Genomic DNA, 20,517 nt, shown 5'->3' on the forward strand with positions numbered 1-20,517 from the left:
TCTCTTCAAGAAAATCAGAGATACCAAGGGAATATTTCATGCAAAGATAGACACAGTAAAGAATAGAAATGGTATGGACCTAACAGAAGCTGAATGTATTAAGAAGAGGTGGCAAGAATACACAGAAGAACTGTACAAAAAAGATCTTCATGACCTAGAAAACCACGATGGTGCGGTCACTCACCTAGAGCCAGACATCCTGGAATGTGAAGTCTAGTGGGCCTTAGGAAGCATCACTATGAACAAAGCTAGTGGAGGTGATGGAATTCCAGCTGTGTGATAGCAGCCCAGATTGCACATTCAAGGACTTCTCAGGTGGCACTAGTGGTGAAGAACCTGCCTGCCAATGCAGGAGACATCATGCTGTACATTAGCTCCTCAGACCTTATTCCTTCATTTTGTTTCTCACTTTATAATGGAAAATTTGTATCCATTTGCCAACCCATTCTCGTTTCCCCACAACTAGCTCCAGACAACAATTTCTACTCTCTGTTCTGTGATTCCTTTTTTTTTTTTTTTTTCTTTTAGATCCCACACATAAGCGATACTGTCAGGCTTATTTCACCTAACAAAAGATTCTCCAGGTTCATTCAGTGTTCTTGAAAATGTCAGGGTTTTCTTGATTAAGGCTGAATAATATCTCATTGTGTATGCTATGTATGTGCACGTGTGTGTATCACCTTTCTTTATCCATTTATCTACTGCAAAGAGACCTCTGACAAACCCACAATGATCTCCCATAGGGACCCCACTAACCCCACACAGGAACAGAATAACCAGGCTCAAGGTCCCTCCTCTGTGCCCCCCTCTCCTGAGCTCTGGAGGTCACTCTGTAACCTGGATCCCAGATCCTCCCCTCAGACCCTGGCTGAGCCCCCACTGCTGTGCCCTCCATGGAGGATGGGGCCCAGAGGCAGGACTTGGCTCCAGGGAGAAAACACAGCACAAGCAGACCTGCGCCCTCTGTCCCCATAGCCCCGGGCCTGGTCACACATGGGGGGGTTCCTGACAGGCGTGAAGGCAGGGTCATTCCTGCTGGCTCCTGGATCAGAGGCCCCTTCTGGAGCAGGACTCTCCACCAGAGGAGTGACTGTGACACAGAGCCCGAATCTCTCTAGAGAAACGCGCCTTCCCCTGTGGATGGGCCTGGGGAGGAAAGCTGATTGCACCCTTGTTCCCCACAGGTCACTTCCCAGCCGCTGGGTGACACATCCTGTCTGCTGGCCTCTTCCACCCCGGGCCCTGGGGTGAGCAAGGCTGAGAGCAGGTGACACTTGCTATGACCCCTGCACAGTCCCTGGGCCTGTTATGTCCCACCTGTCCCCTGGGAGCTTCCTTGGGCCACACATGTAGGTATATGTCACAGAACCTGAGTCTGTCCCAGGCTCCTGGTGCTGTGAAAGCTGATTATTTATACTGTGGAGAAGTGAAACTTCCCTGCCCAGAGGCTCTGCTGTCTCTGGGAGCCCGGCCCTCGGTGAAGGAGCTCCAGGTGGCTCCCTCTGTCTGGGCTCTGGGAGGTGGAGTAGAGGGAGACTCGGTGGTGGGGCCCCCGTTAGCCGTGGGCCCCTAACTTCTTTCCTCTGGGGTGTTGATGGGGGTGGGACGCCAGGGGCTCCTTAGTCACTGCACCGTCTATTGGGCACCTCGGCCACCTGCCCCCTTCCCCTACATCCCACTCTAGGGGGGCATATTTGGAAGTCAAAGCAGACACCTGGAAAGAATAGACCCTGATCCCCTCTCTTCCCCTGAGCAGGGCACAGACAGAGGCCACCACCTCTCATGGGGAAAAAAAAAAAAAAAAACACATTTATTTCAAGAAACAAAATAATCCATGGTTGGAAGAAACCATTAGCACGTAGAGGATGTGCTAACATGAGAGAAATTTTTTTTTCTAGGCAGAATATGCATTTTTTTCTTGGAGAAGAGTTTTCCTACCAGGAACGCCGTGAAAAGCATGTTCTGATTGATCAGAAGAGGTATATTTCCAAAGAAGACAGTGCCTTGGTCCGTGGAGGGGAACAGCCTGGGACACGTCTCACTCTTGATCCATGCTGGCAGGCTCTGCCTGGAGGGGGACCTGGCTCCCTGGGTGGTTCACTTGCTGTCCCTGGGGCTGGTCTACTTACTCATTTGTGGACAGATGTGTCCCATGAGGGTAACTTGGTGATTGCGGGCTGTGTTTCTCCTCACTCTCCTTTACTCTGGGTAGGAGAGAAACCTAGTGTAGCAGTAATGTGAACCTAATGGGGCCCAGAGTTCTGCTTTGCACCAATTTACCTCCGAGGCATGAAGCCGATGGTGAAGCTCCATCTTTTCTTTAGAATCCGTCCAACAGCTGGCCCGAGAGTCTGACCCCCAACAGCCCTGCTGTCCGTAATCAATCTGCTTTTGACTGGTTCCTGGCCCTGGGCGGTGGATGCTGCAAGCTTGCCTTTTTGCAGGGGCTATTCTTGTCCTTTGGATTTACTGGAGAAAATTCATTGCAGAACCTGCTTAATCTGTGTTCTGAAGTGGCTTTCTGAAGGAAGCTGTCCCTTCTTCAGGTTTAACTGTGGCAATTTGCTTCTTTGGGACTCTGCTGATACCTCTTGCTGGCCCAGGTTACTCATCCCTTAGGCCTCGTAGGCCCTCTATTCTGCCAACCCTTTTTTATGCTGTCCTAGTTTGGACCTCCTGTAAGTCTCTCTCCTATCCGTGGGGACAAACTTATTGCTCAGACTCTTATATTGGGGTTGCTGTCTCAGGATCTCCTGCTGCCCCCTAGGTGCTCCCTCCACTGGAGGTAATGTTATAGAACTTCTGGTAATTGGACACATCTCCACTGGGCAAGTTCTGGGAATAGGAAAGAGATTCCTGAGGAGCCAAGATGTTTGCAGCAAAGAACATATCTGAGTAACAGTCCTTGAGAAGCGTGTCAGTGGCACAGTCTTGAAGGAGCACCCCAGTTTCACAGCGTGCCCTTGGAACTGTGAACACTTGGAACTCAAGCTTATGAAACTGTTCATCGGTGTGTAGATCTTCTGGTTTCTAACTTTGTGTTTGAGGAGGGATGTTTATTGGACCTTGGAGGTTGTGATCTCCTCATATCAATATTAATGATTTGGGATTTGATAAGTACTCTAGGTTCAAAATTACTTCTCCATACAGGGCCTCCTCCACAGATTCTTTGGTCCTGGAAGATTGGGGGCATTCGTTGATGCCCATGACTGTCATGTTAGAGCAAGATGCTGGGGAGGCCTGCCCCCCAGCTTCCCTCTGCGGCTCATTCCTGGCTGTTTCTGGACTTTGACTAGGCTCCAGGTTGCATTTGTCCACTCCCACCACAGGCTCACTGTGCCAACTCTGCCAACAAAATTGTATGTGGGAGCCTGAAAGGTGGCTTGTCTTCCTGTCCAGTCAGAGGAACCTCTGAGGGCTTTATGGATGTCCCCAGGTGGGGGTCCTTCCAGAGTCCCCTTGGTTTCCTCACTTGCCTGTGAGCAAGCAGGGAGGGGACTCTCCAGATGGAGATCTGTCTTTGTTGTTACCACTTTCTCTCCCAGATGGCGCCAAGGAGGTTTTCCCAGGCCCTAGGTTAACTGGGTTTTTGAACGGTCCCCAGAGTTACAGGTGGCCTTCAAGGTAGATCCTGGAAAGGGTATGGGGTGAGCCTTTCTTAACTCAGAGCTAACTAAGTATGAACCTGAGGACCTTAAGTAGTAGTTCTCACCTGCACCTCACCTGAAACTGAAAGCTTATGGTGAATGGTTCTGGTATTCGTGGTGTTTGAAGGAGAAAATTTCAAAACTAAAATTTCCTCAAAATTTCTGTTTTGACTGAAACACAGTCTCAGTCACTCAGCGCTTTGTGTAACAGAGTTTTATTATAGTGAAAAGGATAGAGGAAGCCTCCAGCAAAAGGGGGTAGGAGAGTACCCACCGTCACTAGTTTTTAAGCAGGTTGTTATATATGAGAAGTATATAATGCCCTGCTTGAAAAAAAAACAAAAAACAACTCTGGTGTTGGTGAAGACTCTTGAGAGTCCCTTGGACTGCAAGGAGATCCAACCAGTCCATCCTAAAGGAGATCAGTCCTGAATATTCATTGGAAGGAGTGATGCTGAAGCTGAAACTCCAATACTTTGGCCACCAGATGCAAAGAACTGACTCACTGGAAAAGACCCTGATGCTGGGAAAGATTGAAGGCGGGAAGAGAAGGGGACGACAGAGGATGAGATGGTTGGATGGCATCACTGACTTGATGGACATGAGTCTGAGTAAGCTCCAGGAGTTGGTGATGGACAGGGAAGCCTGGCGTGCTGCAGTCCATGGGGTCACAGAGTTGGACACAACTGAGCGACTGAACTGAACTATATACTTCTCAACTGGCTGCTGAAAATAGATAAAAAGAATATCTCGAGGTTGTAAGAATTCCACCAGACCCTTTCCCAAGTCATACATCCTGAGATAACTTCAGTACAAGATTAGCCAGAAGGAAGGCGTTCCAGAGCACCGTGTTTCTGGGCGAGATATATTGTTGTTGAGACACAGGCTCCCAGGCAAGATTTGTGACAATTATAATCACTAACATAGACTCTAAGAAAAGCATACCCATGAGTGAGATATATTGTGCTGTGTAATCATTAGTTATGGACCTAAAGAAAGGCCAGGTCTCAAGCGAGATATATTGTTGCAATACCAGTACAGGGCTTAGAAGAAACCTGTCCTACCTGACTAAGGCAAAAGAATGGATAAAGGAATGTTTGCCACCTCCTCCTTTAAGGGCCTTGGGCTCCTTGCCTATGTTTTAACTCTCTCGTTTTCCCTTTTTCTTTTAGGAGAATATTGTTGCTGATGGGAAAGGGGTAAAGAAATCTGTCTTTAACTGCTTTGTGTTGTTGAGAGGCGCTGGCCCTAAGTTGCTGAAGCAACATATTCTTCTTACCCTTTTATTTAGTGTTTCTGATCCAGGGGCCCCAAGTAATAGCTAGAGGAGGCAGTAGAAATGGTAGGAGCATGAACAATCATTTGCAACTTAAATGCCTCAAGCTGCTTAGATACAAAATTCATTAGACAAGTAAAGATACAGGGTGCAAATAGTAAGTTCAGTTCAGTTCAGTCGCTCAGTAGTGTCCGACTCTTTGTGACCCCATGAATCACAGCATGCCAGGCCTCCCTGTCCATCACCAACTCCCGGATTTACCCAAACTCATGTCCATCGAGTTAGTGATGCCACCCAACCATCCCATCCTCTGTCCTCCCCTTCTCCTCCTGCCCCCAATCCTTCCCAGCATCAGGGTCATTTCCAATGAGTGAACTCTTCGCATGAGGTGGCCAAAGGATTGGAGTTTCAGCTTCAACATCAGTCCTTCCAACGAACACCCAGGACTGATCCCCTGGAGGATGGACTGGTTGGATCTCCTTGCAGTCCAAGGGACTCCCAAGAGTCTTCTCCAACACCACAGTTCAAAAGCATCAATTCTTTGGCGCTCAGCTTTCTTCACCATCCAACTCTCACATCCATACATGACCACTGGAAAACCATAGCCTTGACTAGATGGACCTTGTTGGCAAAGTAATGTCTCTGCTTTTAAATATGCCATCTAGGTTGGTCATAACTTTTCTTTCAAGGAGTAAACGTCTTTTAATTTCATGGCTGCAATCACCATCTGCAGTGGTTTTGGAGCCCCCCAAAATAAAGTCTGACACTATTTCCACTGTTTCCCTATCTATTTCCCATGAAGTGATGGGACCAGATGCCATGATCTTAGTTTCCTGAATGTTGAGCTTTAAGCCAACTTTTTCACTCTCCTCTTTCACTTTCATCAAGAGGCTCTTTAGTTCTTCTTCAATTTCTGCCATAAGTGTGGTGTCATCTGCATATCTGAGGTTATTGATATTTATCCCAGCAATCTGATTTCAGCTTGTGCTTCCTCCAGCTCAGCGTTTCTCAAGATGTATTCTGCATATAAGTTAAATAAGCAGGGTAACAATATATAGCCTCGACGTACTCCTTTTCCTATTTGGAACCAGTCTGTTGTTCCATGTCCAGTTCTAACTGTTGCTTCCTGACCTGCATGCAGTTTTCTCCAGAGGCAGGTCAGGTGGTCTGGTATCCCCATCTCTTTCAGAATTTTCCACAGTTTATTGTGATCCACACAGTCAAAGGCTTTGCATAGTCAATAAAGCAGAAATAGATGTTTTTCTGGAACTCTCTTGCTTTTTCGATGATCCAGTGGATATTGGCAATTTGATCTCTGGTTCCTCTGCCTTTTCTAAAACCAGCTTGAACATCTGGAAGTTCACAGTTCACGTATTGCTGAAGCCTGGCTTGGAGAATTTTGAGCATTACTTTACTAGCGTGTGAGATGAATGCAATTGTGCGGCACTTTGAGCATTCTTTAGCATTTCCTTTCTTTGGGATTGGAATGAAAACTGACATTTTCCAGTCCTGTGGCCACTCCTGAGTTTTCCAAATTTGTTAGCATATTGAGTGGAGCACTTTCACAGCATCATCTTTCAGGATTTGAAATAGCTAGAATAATTACTAAAGTATTTTTCCAGCAGGTTAGGCCCATAATGCAAGATTGGATCTATGACCAGACTGGAACATCAAGGGAGTCCATCTTGAAGAGTGACCAGAATCTCTACATCACTGTTACTTTGTCTGGGAAGCCATTGTATCCTTTAGGAAGAACAAACTAGACGAATATATTAAAAAGGCAGAAACCAAAAATCAGTAAAAGAATTATTATAATCAGCAGTCCCAGCAAGAATAAGAATCAGGTTGCATTTGGTAGTAAATTTGATCCTGGTCTAGACAGAGTCAACGCTTGGGTTGCCCTGTCTGTAAGAATGGAGCCATTTGGTGTGGTCATATACATTTTGAATGTAGGTATAGCAAACCTAGTTCTCAGAAGTAGATGAAAGAGTGACAACTTGAATTTTAACAGACAAAATAAATCTCATCATTTCTTTTTAGGAGAATGCGTCTCTAACCCAGTGTAGACAGGCAGCCAGCTGTCTAAGCTTGTCCAAGTAGGCTTTAGCCTCTTACTGTGGTATTAACATATAAGCCATTGTAGTTGTCACCGTTAACAGTTTTAGTGTTTTTCTAGGTATGAGAAGATGCAAGAATTTGGGCTCAAGAAAATTTTTACCTGAAAATATCTAACTATCTGAAGGCCTGTTTTGTCCATTTTTCCAAGAGCACAGAGTGAGTCCCTAATTTCTGATTTCCACCAGGAACTCCTTTCAGGGGATGTTAAAGGTCAGCAGGTATAATGTCCATGATTTAATCTTTGTAGAGGAAGTTGGCAAGTGCCATTTTCCAGTCAGCAGGGCCCCATTATGGCCATGAGTTTGACCATCGGTTGGGGCATTTCATGACCATCTTGTCCCACGGTGCTGGGAAGGCTCTTTTCCAGGTCTGTCAAAGATTTCACAGATTGGCCACTCTGTGTGCTGTTACTGGACTAGGCCCTGTGAACAGCAAGAGTCTCTGGACCACACCCGTCTTACTAGCCTCTTGGTCCAGAAAATATTTCCTTTTGTTGCTTCTTCTAATCACATTGCTACAATTACGGATTTCATATGGAACTGTATACCATCATTATATCAGTGGCTCAGTCACTCAATTGATAATGTAAGGGACAACACTTTTTGAAACAGGCAATGTAGAAAACAATATAGTTAGCACTAATAGTAAAATCATAAGTAAGAACTTAAGTAAAGAACTTCCATTAGGTATAGCCCAGTGATATCTCCAAGTCATCTGACTTAAGTTTGTTACATGACTATAGGCTGCTGTTAATCTCCTGGTTGTAGATCTTGAAGGATCTAATCTTTAGTCAAAGATCGGTTTAGAGATAAGATAGGCTTTAGAGATAAGCTTCAGAAACAAACTCAGAATGTCCTTTTCAGTAACTTAATTAAACTTCTTAGAAATATAACAAGGAACTATCTCAGAAATGAGTCTTAGTAAATACAGATCTTAATGAACAAAACTAGAGCTTAGTATTCAGTGAAACATAATATTTTTCTACAATTATCCCTATTTTTATTAAACATAATCAAAACTAATTTCCTTCCTAAAATAATTTTGGTCCATTGACTATATATATTGCTGTAAAGAGCAATATTGCATAGGAACCTAGAATATTAGGTCCATGAATTCAGGGCAAATTGGAAGTGGTCAAACAGGAGATAGCAAGAGTGAACATGAACATTTCAGAAATCAGCAAACTAAGATGGGCTGGAATGGGTGAATTTAACTCAGATGACCATTATAACTACTACTGTGGGCAGGAATCCCTTAGAAGAAATGGAGTAGCCATCATACTCAACAAAACAGTCTGAAATGCAGTACTTGGATGCAATCTCAAAAATGACAGAATGATCTCTGTTCGTTTCCAAGGCAAACCATTCAATATCACGGTGATCCAAGTCTATGCCCCAACCAGTAATGCTGAAGAAGCTGAAGTTGAACGGTTCTATGAAGACCTACAAGACCTTTTAGAACTAACACCCAAAAAAGATGTCCTTTTCATTATAGGGGACTGGAATGCAAAAGTAGGAAGTCAGGAAACACCTGGCGTTAACAGGCAAATTTGGTCTTGGAGTACAGAATGAAGCAGGGCAAAGGCTACTAGAGTTTTGCCAAGAGAACGCACTGGTCATAGCAAACCAACAACACGAAAGAAGACTCTACACATGGACATCACCAGATGGTCAACATCGAAATCAGATTGATTATATTCTTTGCAGCCAAAGATGGAGAAGCTCTATACAGTCAGCAAAAACAAGACCGGGAGCAGACTGTGGCTCAGATCATGAGCTCCTTATTGCCAAATTCAGACTTAAATTGAAGAAAGTAGGGAAAACCACTAGACCATTCAGGTATGACCTAAATCAAATCCTTTATGATTATACAGTGGAAGTGAGAAATAGATTTAAGGGACTAGATCTGATAGACAGAGTGCCTGATGAACTATGGACAGAGGTTCGTGACGTTGTAGAGGAGACAGGGATCAAGACCATCCCCATGGAAAAGAAATGCAACAAAGCAACATGGCTGTATGAGGAGGCCTTACAAATAGCTGTGAATTAAGAGAAGCAAAAAGCAAAGGAGAAAAGGAAAGCTATTCCTATCTGAATGCAGAATTCCAAAGAATAGCAAGGAGAGATAAGAAAGCCTTCCTCAGCAATCAATGCAAAGAAATAGAGGAAAACAACAGAATGGCAAAGACTAGAGATTTCTTCAAGAAAATTAGAGATACCAAGGGAACATTTCATGCAAAAATGGGCTTGATAAAGGACAGAAACGGTATGGACCTAACAGAAGCAAAAGATATTAAGAAGAGGTGGCAAGAATACACAGAAGAATTATACAAAAAAGATTTTCATGATTCAGATAATCACGATGGTGTGATCACTCACCTAGAGCCAGACATCCTGGAATATGAAGTGAAGGGGGCCTTAGCAAGGATCACTACAAACAAAGCTAGTGGAGGTGATGGAATTCCAGTTGAGCTATTTCAAATCCTAAAAGATGATGCTGTGAAAGTGCTGCACACAGTATGTCAGCAAATTTGGAAAACTCAGGAGTGGCCACAGGACTGGAAAAGGTCAGTTTTCATTCCAATCCCAAAGAAAGGAAATGCCAAAGAATGCTCAAACTGTCGCACAATTGCACTCATCTCACACGCTAGTAAAGTAATGCTCAAAATTCTCCAAGCCAGACTTCAGCAATATGTGAACCGTGAGCTTCCAGATGTTCAAGCTGGTTTTAGAAAAGGCAGAGGAACCAGAGATCAAATTGCCAATATCCGCTGGATCATCGAAAAAGCAAGAGAGTTCCAGAAAAACATCTATTTCTGCTTTATTGACTATGCAAAGCCTTTGACAGTATGGATCACAATAAACTGTGGAAAATTCTGAAAGAGATGGGAATACCAGACCACCTGACCTGCCTCTTGAGAAACCTGTATGCAGGTCAGGAAGCAACAGTTAGAACTGGACATGGAACAACAGACTGGTTCCAAATAGGAAAAGGAATACATCAAGGCTGTATATTGTCACCCTGCTAATTTAACTTTTATGCAGAGTACATCATGAGAAACGCTGGGCTGGAAGAAGCACAAGCTGGAATCAAGATTGCTGGGATAAATATCAATAACCTCAGATATGCGGATGACACCACACTTACGGCAGAAATTGAAGAAGAACTAAAGAACCTCTTGATGAAAGTGAAAGAGGAGAGTGAAAAAGTTGGCTTAAAGCTCAACATTCAGGAAACTAAGATCATGGCATCTGGTCCCATCACTTCATGGGAAATAGATAGGGAAACAGTGGAAATAGTGTCAGACTTTATTTTGGGGGGCTCCAAAATCACTGCAGATGGTGATTGCAGCCATGAAATTAAAAGACACTTACTCCTTGGAAGGAAAGTTATGACCAACCTAGATAGCATATTTAAAAGCAGAGACGTTACTTTGCCAACAAACGTCTGTCTAGTCAAGACTACGGTTTTTCCAGTGGTCATGTATGGATGTGAGAGTTGGATGGTGAAGAAAGCTGAGTGCCAAAGAATTGATGCTTTTGAACTGTGGTGTTGGAGAAGACTCTTGGGAGTCCCTTGGACTGCAAGGAGATCCAACCAGTCCATCCTCAAGGAGATCAGTCCTGGGTGTTCACTGGAAGGACAGATGTTGAAGCTGAAACTCCAATACTTTGGCACCTGATGTGAAAAGTTGACTCATTGGAAGAGACCATGATGCTTTGAAGGATTGGGGGCAGGAGGAGAAGGGGACGACAGAGGATGAGATGGCTGGATGGCATCACCGACTCAATGGACATGAGTTTGGGTAAACTCCTGGAGTTGGTGATGGACAGGGAGGCCTGGCGTGCTGCGATTCATGGAGTCGCAAAGAGTCGGACACGACTGAGCGACTGAACTGAACTGAACTGATTGACTATAAATGTCATAGGACTGACATCAGTTTTTGTTGAGGTGGGTTTTTCTTTTAGAGCTCCCCTGTATACTTTGAGATTTCTGTATATGTTGAGAGACAGTCTTTTTATTTACCTGATAAATCTGTTCAGCACCCAGTGTCTGCGATTTCTGGAAGGATAAGACAGAGAGAAAAAATTATAATTTTACCCACAGGTGTAAATTACTAAGTTGCTTTAAACAATCAGTAACTTGAGAAGATCCTCTTTATATCTGAAAAGAAAGATTAGAAGCCAGCAGTATGTCAGACAAAAAGTCGTGAAAACTGTAATGCTTGTATGGTTTGTCCAGTAAAGTGGTGCCTTGATCACTGGAGATTGTAGAAAACATATTTCAACCATTTTTTCTCCATTGTGAGACACCAACCCTGCAGCCAGGAAAAGCCTTATCCTAGCAAATAAAAGTGAGGTTTGTCAGGGAGCCAGGAAAAGCCAAGCAGCCATATTGGATTTCCTATAGCCCCAGCTGTTTGGTTTACAGCCATTGTTATCAATTTTAAATTCCCTGATGAAGGGTTAATTTTGTAGAAGCAGAATGAGCTTTGTCTATGTGTGCCATAGTCTTCATAGAGCTTTGTGAAATAATACTCGTTCATTTTATCGAAGTAACAAAAGATTTAAAAAACAAATATGAATCACTTAAAGGCAAAGAAATCTACATAGTCTGTTACCAAAAGCCATATTCCAAGAAAACTTTGTTCTTTTAATCAGGGAGAGAAAACCAAATTCCAGTTTGGTACCAGCTTACATTCTCTGTGAAACAATAGTTATCCACTTAATCAAAGTAACAATAAAAGATTTCAAAGGCAGTTTAATGTCTTCAGAAACTTGTACCATGTACACAAACCTTTTTCACACTTTCTGTATTCATCACTTTATTTGTACTTGTACAGGAATATTCATAGCACCTTTATTCATAATAACCCAAACTGGAAACAACCCCACTGTCTATTGACAGAAGAATGGACAAAGAAATTGTGGTATATTCATACAGTTGAATCCTACAGCAATATAAAGGAAGGAACAATTGATATACATAATAGCACACTGTATGATTCCATTTATAGGAAGTTCAAGAACAGACAAAAGCAAGTTAAGAAATCAGAATAGTGGTTGTGTTGTGCCATGGCAGGGAGTCAGGGGAGGGAGGGTTCAGGGCATAGAAAAACATGGCATTTTCCGAGGTGAAGGACTACAGACGGAAAGAAAATTGCACAGTGTAAGAGTTGTGAGCTAAGTTTCATTTAGGGTCTTATTGAAGACTTAACCCAAGCGAGAGCCTTTCAGTAGCTCTGAGAAACTGCTCCAAAGAGATAGCTGGGGAAACTAATTTATATATGATTTTTGGCTGGGGAATACATGCAGTCAAGTGTATTATATATCTTGATAACAGATTACTGCTAGTCATCAAGAACGGATGTATCAAGCTAATGATTTTGGTGCATTTCAATGCACCAATGTATGGAAAGTTGTAAGAAACTTCATTCACTAAAATTCTTCCTGAGACACATCTAACCGTGTAAGGCCCTGCTTGTCCAAAGCACAGAGCATCCTGCTATCATTTTAATTTCTTCTGTCTGAAGCAAAGAGTGCTCCATCCTGTTTTCATCTTAATTTCCTCTGAAGTAGAATGCACTGTCAGTCAGCAACTGCAGCAAGTTAATCTTTGCAGAACTGGGTGAAATGCAGTGCTCTCCGTCTTTCTTTTTTCACAAGTCTTTTCTTTATATTGATCTAGACTTTGGTTGTACAAGTATGTCTGTCAAAATTCAATAAACTTTACACTTAAATCTGCTCATTTTTTCACATGTAAAGTATATATTACCAAAGTACTGTTAGGATAAAGAGTTGGAAAAAAGGTGACAATACACATTCGAGTGATTTCTCTTTTTTTTTTTTCAATTATTATTTTTTTAAATCTTAAAAAGAAACTTTTTTTGGCCACAAGGCATGTGGGGTCTTAGTGCCCTGACCAGGGACTGAACTTGTGCCCCTGCATTGGAAGCACAGAGTGTTAACCACTGGCCTGTCAGGAAGTCCCATTTGTGTGATTTCTGAAGGTGAGTGCAAGACATGTTGATGATCTCTAAAAGTTGATGGCATTCATTCTTTTTTTAAAGTTAATTTTCTTCTGAAACTTTCTGATGTCGTTTTACTGTGTTCTATCACTAGCACTCATTTTACCAGATTAGCTCCATTTCCAGAACCAAAATAGAACCGAGACAAGGAGGAAAGAAGAAAAAATTGTGCTTGATGTACTATGGTAAACATAGAAATAGACATAGTTACTTAACAAAAAGCCTGTAATAGTATTAACTAAGTTGTGGGTAGTGATAAATACAGGAAAAGAAGCGTTTCTCTGGAGGGAAGGAAGGATGTCTTGGAGAAAGTCTTTGGAGGATAGGGTGAGCCGAGAGCACTAAATAGCAGCACATGTTCTCCGTGAAGTCACCTGAGCCTTCTGAGGATGATTCCGTATTATACATTTTCTTATATGCTAAATGATAGGATTGAACTGAGCTCAGAGCAGCATGCTATAATATTAAAGTACAATATAATGATTAACATCCCAAGTCATTCAGAAAAAGCTAATTTCTATTATCTGTATTTAGTTTCATAAGGCATAGAGGTATGTAAAACATGATTCGTAATAAGCTATTTTGACATATTGAATGCTTCCTCTGTGCCAACTGATAGGCACATATGCTAGGCAATATATTTTCATTGTCTTATTTAACTTTCACTTTAATTGATTAATTACTTTTATAACTTGCATTAGATCAAGAAAAAGTGTTTTAAAATAACATATATGTATATATATTTCATCATCCTGGTAATGTAGCATTATTGCAGACAACTGAGAAAGAATAGAAAAATCATAAAAAAAAAATAACTCATTCTGAAAGGAGCTATTACCATTTTGGGAACATATATGTTGACTCTTTTATACACACACATTTGTTTTAGTTTATTTTCTTTGGTTTTATAAAACTGAGATCAAATTCAGTATATTCCTTTGGATCCTGTTTCTGTTTTTCAAAAATATGATTTTTCAATAACCAATAGCATTCTATTTCGTAAATACAATAGATTAGATAATCCCTTATTGTTGGCCAGAAGAAGGGTTTTGACACCAGTAATGTAAATTTTAGTTATCTGAAAAATCCCCAGGGGCAATGTCTCTATCAGGGTCCCCAGGGGAAACAGGTGAACACTTGGAGACAGTAATTTGAGGAGTGTTGAAGACAAGATCTGTTTACAAAAGAGTGGGCAGAGATTAAAGAAGCCACAAGTAATAATGGAGTATGTGACCACATTGCTGATGGTACCTATGGGCCTGAAGTGGTGACAGGAGGAATGAGGGGCAGTTACAGGAACCTGGAAATCAAGAAAGCTGGCAGAAACTCCTGCCTGACAGAAGCTTAGTAAGTGCTTGGTTGAAGGAGCAGCTAGTCTTCAGGGACCCGAAAGGAGGAAGCAGGGGGATAAAAGCCAAGACACCCCACCTGATTCTGAGTTCCTGCCTATGCACCCTACTCAGACTGTTCTCCCCAATCAGAAGCCATGGGGCCAAAGAGACTTTGGTGTGATCTGCACAGATTGGCTCCCTTGGGTATAATCCAGAGAAAAGCGAAGAGTACATCCAGAAGAGCAAATGGAATTCCAAGCACGTACACTTTCTTCCTTACTTGCCAGAATTTATCTCTGTGATGACCTGCGCTGGGAATCTGAGAAATTTTCTCTTGAGAAGTGATGTTGAATCTGAGATCTAAAGGATGTACAGATGTTTAGAATGTGATGAGTTCAAGGAAGACATTCTAACAGTCAAAGTGAAAAGATGCTCAACACCACTAAGCATCAGGGAAATGAAAATCAAAACCACAGTGAGATATCATCTCACACAGGTTAAGATGGCTGAAGTCAAAAAGACAAGAGATAACAAATGTTGGTGTGACTGTGGAAGCATGTTGACTATGGTTAATAATATGGTATTATATACTTGAAAATTACTGAGACAGTACATCACAAGCATTCTTGCCTGAAAAGAAGAGTTGTGTGAGGTGATGAATGTATTATCTTCACCTTGGTAATTATTCTAATCTTCAATAAATGGATTAAATCTCATTTTACCCTTTAAGTATATACCACTATATTGTCAATTTTTCCTCAGTAATATTGGGGAAAAATGTGACTAATAAGTAATGTTGCAAGTAAGGAAAAGAACATTCTAAGCAGAGAGAATAGCATGTGCAAAGTCCCCTGAGGTGAGAGCACATTCAAAGAACTGAAAGAAGGCAGTGGGTGAAATAGACAAAGGAGAGAACAGAATCAAAGGGAGTACAGATTTTGGCAGGGCAGTGTAAGTCCCACTAAGGACTTTGCTTTTTATCCTTAAAGCAAAGGTAAGCCATTGATAGATATTAGGCATCCAATGACAGATTAGATTTTGTTTCTCAAGAAAATTACTCTGGGGAGAACGGATTAACAGGAAGGGAAAAATGAAATGGATGTGGTTATATCAGAGATTCAGATGAATGCTTAAACTAAGATAGTGGACAGACATGGTGAGACAAAGAAAAGTTTGAGAAGTTTTAGGGATGTGAAACTGACAAGACATATATATATATATATATATATGGGATATAGCAGTTTGGAGGTGATGGCAGTGTCAAGGAGTGTACTAGAACACTTGCTTGTAAGGTGGAATTAGGAGAAAAGCTTTTTGGAACTGGGAAGTCACAAAATGATTAATAATAATTAATCAAAAAGTGAAAAAGGAGGAGAAGGGCTGACTGTTTTTCAGTGAATTAGACTGTAGACTCCAGAAATAAAAGAAGGTGCTTTAGAAGCTGAACACTGAGAGCAGAAACCATTTCTAAAATTTAGCATTTGTTAAACAATTATTAGAGGAAGGTGGAAGGCAGGGAAAGGAAAACCTGAGAGGGAAGGCAGAGGAATGACATGAGACAGACCTTGAGGAAAGAAGAACTTATGCAAAAATAACACCGTTTGTTCCAGGTTCAAGAAATGACTCAACTTTGGAGAAAATAGGAATGCAATAAAATAGCGCAAAAATACAACTAAGCAAGCAAACAAAATTATATTCATTATTTGTTTAGTTTCCTCCTAGTAAATAGCACACCCTCCTGTTTCCACCTCTTTATTTCAACCCCAGAAGCCCCACTCACAACCACATAAGTGTCCCATACATTCCCACTGATGCCCAAATATTCTTGTGTCACACATACATACATCTAAATACACACATCAGTGGTTTGCTGGTAAATGCTTAATAAAAAGCTCTCTGAGAAAGGTAGGAAAGACTTCATTTGTGGTGTCTACATGGTATAGATATTCCCGGCATGAGCAGTTTCAAGCTACCTACTTGACCTCACTGAACACAGAACCGAGAGGAGATATCCACCATTGACTATCCCAAGCTAGGATAAATCAGTGTCAGCACATCCCAAATCTTTTCATATGAGTATGTGCTCACGATCCACTTACAACCAGAGTAGGCCCCTCAACTCCCACCACAGATATATAAGCAAAAGGACACAACACACATATTCATATATGTGAGTACGTATGTATATCCATACACATATATTCTGAACACACATGTACATTTCTACTCTCATCTTAAATAAATATACACAGAGACCACCTCTTACTACCTAAATTTTTATAGACAAAAACCTACTCACACTGAATATTCACATGCCACTCTTACAACTATATAGATATACACACACAACATGGGCCTGAACACAAACATGTGCAACCAATATACCACTCAGATGACACACTGTACATGTATATACATAGGCTCACGAGGTACACAATTGTTTCATGAGCAGCCCCCAAAAGACCCACATGCAATTCACAGCCCTAAAATACATATACTCCAGATTTCTGAACATACACATAACAGACAACATCTACTGAGCTCTCACATCTGCCAGAATACTTACCTCATAGCCCCAGGGACTCAAATACACACAGCCACAAACAACCTACACTTATCAAATACAGCTGAACCTTGAACAACTTGGGGATTAGGGTACCAACCCTCCATTCAATGCTTCTGTATCCATGGATCATGTAGTAGTACTGTAGTATTTACTGAAAAAAAATCCACTAGGAGTGGACCCGTGTGGTTCAAACCCATGATGTTATAGAGTTAACTATACTTATATAAGTCCAACTTACCAGTACTGAGAACACACAAACAAACAACACTGCTAAATTCTTCAGGCGTTACATTTTGAAATAAACACAAAGAGGACGCTAAGCCTCCTGATATACTCACAAATCACAAATACATACATCCATAAACTACTCACGAGTATACATCCCAAATGCTAAGACACACACAAAATGCAAAAACACCAACAATTTCTGTTCTCTAATATACACATGCAATTCTCACACACCTATGGACACAGTTTTACAAACATTCCCAACCTTTGAACATAGAGATCCTCCTCAAACACTACCTTTCCAGAACACAACCTCCCCACTGCTCCCCAAACATATAAACAAAGGACACTATATACATCTATCTACCCTCATGCTAACATACACAGACCACCTCTTACTATCTACTACCAAACGCATGTATAAACACCCTAGCAGTCTCCAAAGAAATGCACTTAGAATACTCCTAACAACTCCATACCTCACGAACAAACTTTGATAATTCATACACCCTTTGATGACATACACACAAATTACTATTCACAAGTAACACACATAGAAGTATCTCCAGGAAACCACTTAGGAAATAACTTCCACAGATCAAATGATCCCTAGTTTGTAGGAGCCAGCTCATACATCTGCAAATACTAACAAATAATCGTGTCACAGATTCCTAATACATATAAGTGCAATTCTCCAGCTCCTGTGTATAAACATGGAACCTCACCTTCTCATCAGATACACATACACTCACTTCTCAAAATATATACGCCTAAGAGGCCCCTACTGAGAAATACAAATACATAGCACTAGCAGATATTCCTCCAAATGGCCACGCCCCTTGAATATACACACAAACTTACTTTACATACAACTCTCCACAAGCTCCAAATAGAGCCACAATTACCCACTGCACTACAAATAAGCAAACATATAACTATATATACTCTCTGTTTCAAATACACATCCCACACTACCTGCATATGCATAACCCCACATTCCCAAACTCTCACACAGAATTAACTCTTCCATCCTACATAATACATAATACAAACATAACACACCTACATCTATCAGTTCCATAAAATAGCCACAGACTTTCCCCCTACACAGCAAAAGATACATACACAGCTCCTGAAGATACACACACACAAACCACATAAGCCCGTAAGGCGGCGAACCGTTCTTGCAGCCTGCTCCCCCATGGCCAATTCAGTTTAGTTCAGTTCAGTCACTCAGTCGTGTCCGACTCTTTGCAACAATAACCCTGGTGTAAACACAGCAAAGGGAACTGAGCTCTATAGGGGCATGAATCCACATTGCGGGGAGTCTCCCCTACACAGACAAAGGCACAAATACCCGACAGGGTGAACAGCAGTCAGAGCGTGACACCACCGCAGTTTGAAGGGTCCCTTCATCCCTTACCTCCTTACACAATGCACAAATGATATCCTGAATACACAAATGATCATCCTACATCCCCCAAATACACAAAACAGATAGTATACCCAAACTAATACACACCAGTCTTTTTCCTAACACTGCCATTATGCATATGCAAATCCATCATGAGACATACAGAAATTCTCAAATTCATGGGTGAAAAAGACACATGTAAAAATATTCCCCAAATACCAAATGACAAACACCTAACCACTAACTAACTCCTTGAGTATGTCTCCATTAAATCTCAACACCCTTCAGATACCCTTCAAGGATTTACCTTACACATTCTCACAAAAACATAACTTTCCCTTAAACACAAATATTCACAAACAAAACCAACCCACACATTTGACTACATATCAGATTCCCACCAACCAACTGATTACATACGAACCCCGTCTATGCTTGCAAATCAATACTGAATTGACATCAGACTATGAATCAATGTTTATTACTACATTCAGCAAAGTTTCTTCCATCGTGGACAAAAGAGTGCAGTTTGAACATTTGTGTCCAAATCAATTGAACAATCGATTGATGTCTACGTTAAAAATGAAGACACCACTGAAACCATGAGAGTGTACTTTAAATCTTCACTCACTTTCCACTCATTTTCCTATAACCTGTGCTAGTTCTTGGGAACCTGATGAGGGCTTTCAAATCGGAAGAACTTCCGTCTAGCTTTCGTACTCTTCAGAACACGTGGACAGAATGGCACCTGTTTAACGGCTCTCTCACACTGTTTAATCCACAACTTACGCCCACAGTCACCGAACCGTTCTTGCAGCCTGCTCGCCCACGGCCAATTCAGTTTAGTTCAGTTCAGTCGCTCAGTCGTGTCCGACTCTTTGCAACAATACCCCTGGTGTAAACACAGCAAAGGGAACTGAGCTCTATAGGGGCATGAATCCACATTGCGGGGAGTCTCCCCTACACAGACAAAGGCACAAATACCCGACAGGGTGAACAGCAGTCAGAGCGTGACACCACCGCAGTTTGAAGGGTCCCTTCATCCCTTACCTCCACGTCGACTCTGGAGGCGGCCTTAAGAGGTCCGGCCCACAGCTGAGACAACCGTTGGGGCTCCGCCCTCCAAGCTCGCGCGTGCGCTCCTGTTTTCCTGAGCAGACAGCCTCAACAGACCCTTGGAAGAGCCATTAGACGACCGCACTTGGCTTGCGCTAGAGCCCCTAGAGTCCTGTGCGTGCAAGCACAGGACTTATGGGAAACTGTCCTTTTAAGTCCCTGCTGGAGAGGAGAGAAATGGAGGGTCGGGGTATCCTGAGGAGCTTCTCTGGCTATGTCCCCTTGCTGGGAAACTTTGTGGTGCTCTCTTAAAACTAGCTCTTGTGAGATGAGCACTTGTGATTTTTAAATTGCACACGTGAAGTCCATGCGCTTAGATGCAAAGAGTTTTGGAGAGCTCCATCCTTATCATATAGAGAAGGAAATGGCAACCCACTCCAGTATTCTTGCCTAGAGAATCCCGTGGACAGAGGAGCCTGGTGGGCTGCTGTCCATGGGATCGCACAGAGTTGGACACGACTGAAGCGACTTAGTAGCAGCAGCATCCTTCTCACAATATCCTCAAATTGGAGCAAGTGCTTTCATGACCTTCAGACTGCAGTTCCTTGCTTCTTGTTTATGTCTGTCAAAAACCAGATCTCTTTCCTAGCAAGCTGGACGTTTCTGTTAAAGAACAATTCTAGCAAAGAGTTTCAGACCTGGAAACACTCTTAAGATGCTTTCTCCTGATTCCATTCCTAGAGTTCTTCCAAATGCATATACTCTACTGAAATATTTCTTGTAGTGTATTTAATACACGGAGTTTTTTTCAGTAAATATTGAGTGTTTTCTTTGTAAAGTTTTTGTTATAACC

At 42.0% G+C, this 20,517-nt stretch overlaps 1 long non-coding RNA gene across 1 annotated transcript; it reads right to left on the minus strand.

The window, feature by feature from the left end:
• Positions 1-1,783: 1,783 nt before the first annotated feature.
• On the minus strand, positions 1,784-19,729 carry LOC145539314 (uncharacterized). Its single transcript, XR_014077712.1, has 3 exons — positions 19,659-19,729; positions 11,068-11,103; positions 1,784-4,373 (listed from the first exon to the last, which is right to left on the minus strand). It is a non-coding gene; the product is annotated as an uncharacterized LOC145539314 (long non-coding RNA).
• Positions 19,730-20,517: the final 788 nt, after the last annotated feature.

Source organism: Giraffa tippelskirchi, chromosome 1 (genome assembly GCF_054371585.1).
Source record: "Giraffa tippelskirchi isolate mGirTip1 chromosome 1, T2T-mGirTip1v1.2.pri, whole genome shotgun sequence".
Classification (NCBI taxonomy): Eukaryota; Metazoa; Chordata; class Mammalia; order Artiodactyla; family Giraffidae; genus Giraffa; species Giraffa tippelskirchi.